General features: G+C 42.9%; 1 non-coding gene across 1 annotated transcript; it reads right to left on the reverse strand.

Moving 5' to 3' along the window:
• Positions 1-1,132: 1,132 nt before the first annotated feature.
• On the reverse strand, positions 1,133-1,214 carry trnas-gcu (transfer RNA serine (anticodon GCU)). Its single transcript has one exon. It is a non-coding gene; the product is annotated as a tRNA-Ser (tRNA).
• Between the last annotated feature and the right edge of the window lie 2,001 nt (positions 1,215-3,215).

Raw genomic sequence — 3,215 nt, forward strand, 5'->3', positions numbered from 1 at the left:
GCCACCAGGATATACGAACACCAGCTAGTCAAAAAAAGACACGACCTTCTCTCCCTCGTAGCCCTGCACACGGATTAAAAATACCACCATTTCTACTGGGACAACACATCTATCCTGGGACAGGCTAATCAAAGACACGCCTAAGAATTCATAGAGGCCTGGCACTCCAACCACAACGCCATAAACAAACACATAGATCGAGATGCCATCTATCAACCCCTCAGAAAACGAACAGGAAATGACATCATCACAAACCCCAGGAACCCCATCGAGGAGAAAGATATAAAGAGAAAGCAGGAGACAACAGATTCTCTTCACTTGGAGGTCGCCACTGATGATGATGTTACCTAGCCAAGTAATGAAACGTCTGGATATCAAAGCTACAGCTGAGCAAGCAAACCTTCACCCTACATTTTAAATTATTTTTCATGTTTATGTTGCATGAATCTGCGGTCATTGATCCACAGTTTAGTTCAACTCCCTAAAGGTAACATGCTGATTTCTCCAGTTGTTCATATTTCAATGTGATGCATCCACTGTGTGCATAACGAGAGGGAGCTTGCTTCCCACATCTTGTGTTTATCTGTGCCTTATGTCCAGCATTCATCAATGGCGAGAGCAAGGGGCGAGGGCGAGACCAATGTGTCAGCCTTTCCGTGCCCATGCACGGCACCAACATTGGCAATTCTCCACTGTGCATTTACAGCCAGTCCTCAGTGCCCCTACACCCACGCCCTGCCCCTTTGAAGTATCGCCATCATTTTGTGCTGTCTCGCTGTGCTCTTCTCACCAGGATGAATTACTTCTCCTCAAACTCATTCAGATTTCATCTGACAAAACGTTCATTAAGAATTCCTTTGCATAAACATGCACTTCGCAGCTCTCGTTATTTGATTATCCTGGATGTCTTTCATACGAAAAAACGTTCACAGCAACTTGATTTGCAAAAGGAAACCGCGCTCCCTTTCATTATCCCTATGCAACCTACATTTCAACACAGTTTCGTCAACTGGCTCAAACCATTCTTGGAAATTTTGGAATAGCGTCAACGCATATAAACTGACCATTAGCGTTCCAATACGACAGCTGTGATCATCTGAAAACGGCACCGCGGAAATGCCATTGATGACAGTGACGAGAGTGGGATTCGAACCCACGCGTGCAGAGCACGATAGATTAGCAATCCATCGCCTTAACCTCTCGGCCACCGCGTCACAGACCCGGGGGCAGCTATGACCTTATGAATAATTGAATTGGGTAAATTATGCAGAGCAGCAGATATTTCTCCCTGGTGTTGGTAAAATGATATTTAACATAGTACGGTTCTAAGACTGTGGTCTGACCCCTGGGTTGTGGGGCAAGTGCACTCCCACTGTCACACAATGCACACAGTGATCTGAACAAAAATGAGGAAATGAATATTTAACAAGGTCTGTTGAATTCTGTGAAGATTTGAAGTCAACGGAATGAAGAACCCGAGACAGCAGGAGGTGTTCTTTCAATAAAGAGTTGAATAGAGCTCTTAAGAATAGTGGAATCAAGGGTTATCGGGATAAGGCAGGAACAGGATACAGATTGAGGATGTTCAGGCCATGATCATAATGAATGGTGGTGCTGGCTCGAAGGCAGAATGGCCTACTCCTGCACCTGCTGTAAATTGTCTATTAAATTGCCTGTGAGGAATTGTTTTCCAGACTGGAGGAGAGTGCATAGTGCTCAATGTCATTATTCGGAACACCTAACTTCCGCTCAGATGTTTTTGACACGCACTTGTGTACAGAACAGACAATTTCAAAATCCAAAATATGGCTAAACTGACAATTGAAGGCAACAATGCAAAAACCTTGATCTGTATCATTTTCCTGCACTGTGCGACACCAAGTCACTGTATGATCACAGCAACACAGTGAGCAAGTGTCAGAAGGAAAATGAGTGCAGTGCCAGTGCGCATGCGGGGAGCAGCAGGTGACACACGGGGAAGTGCATTTCCCACAACAGGAACACTTCCCAAACAACGGACTGAGGTGGAAGAATTCAGAGGGGGTTTACATTTTGAAATTTGATGCCAGAGACACAATGGAGACCTGTCATTGAGTCTGTTAAAGTGAAGATTTTAAGATTTCTACAGATGCAAAACAAAATAAAAAGCTCATGGGTTAGTGAAGGCAAAAGATGAAATTGTACATTTCATCAATCTACCCATCTTTACAATGAGTACCTCACCACTTTCCTCACTCAGGGACTGAACCACTGGTGAAGATGATCATATAATCCCCGTTACTAGCCATGGAATCAGAGAAACTCGGTTTCCCAAACGTTAAGGTAAAACCAGGAATGTGGAGGTAAGCATTAATGTGTTGCTCCTGTGCTGAAGGTGGCCAGTACACGGTATCTCTGTTTAAGTATAGTGGGGTGTGCTGTGCCGAAGGTTTAATTTTGAGCCTCACATGGAGCAGCTTCAATTTGTCGTCGTGTTGAGGGATACGGACAGAAGGTGATATTGAGCAAAGCCAAGTTTATGGGAAAATACCCGTGTTTGTGGATTGAGAAACAACCTCTTCTGGATAATGACTCCTTGATCTACAAACATACTGCAAGTATCTAAAACTTGAAGAGACATGTGTGTAGAGAGAGCCGAAAGTTTTTTTCAGCAGATGGATAACGTTTCCCATGTGCACTGCGTTAAATTCCGGGAAAATAGATGTTTTCATGTTTCACAGTTTGTTGCAAAAACACAAAGGTTGTTGCAATAATAAACAAAGAAATCACATAGGACCGTTTGAATATTGTATTGAACTGAATTTTGGTCTGAGCATATTTTATCTTAACTGGCGTGCTGCAGAGAAGTACAGAGGGTTAACAATACAAAAGGACAGAGTCTTCTTGGTGGATTTCTTGGGTGGAGTTAAGAATGTACGAAATATACATAACATCATGTGAATGTGGTCAAGTCTTTAAAGTAGGTGTTGCATCTCCAAGTGACGATTCAATTCCGACTCATTAGGATATCACTTCCGTCTGCAGTTATTTTACGACATCAACTCCATTTTCAGAGTTTCACCTTGAACAATACGCCACACCTTACCACTCCATGAACTTGTTATACTCAATCTTATTCAGTTGTATGTGTTCATGAAATATCTTTGTGTCTGAAGTCAACAAATTCTAAATTGTCACGCAACCACACTGACTTTCACTCAATGGTATATTCTCTC

This window comes from Chiloscyllium punctatum, unplaced genomic scaffold, assembly GCF_047496795.1.
Source record: "Chiloscyllium punctatum isolate Juve2018m unplaced genomic scaffold, sChiPun1.3 scaffold_244, whole genome shotgun sequence".
In the NCBI taxonomy this organism is placed as follows: domain Eukaryota; kingdom Metazoa; phylum Chordata; class Chondrichthyes; order Orectolobiformes; family Hemiscylliidae; genus Chiloscyllium; species Chiloscyllium punctatum.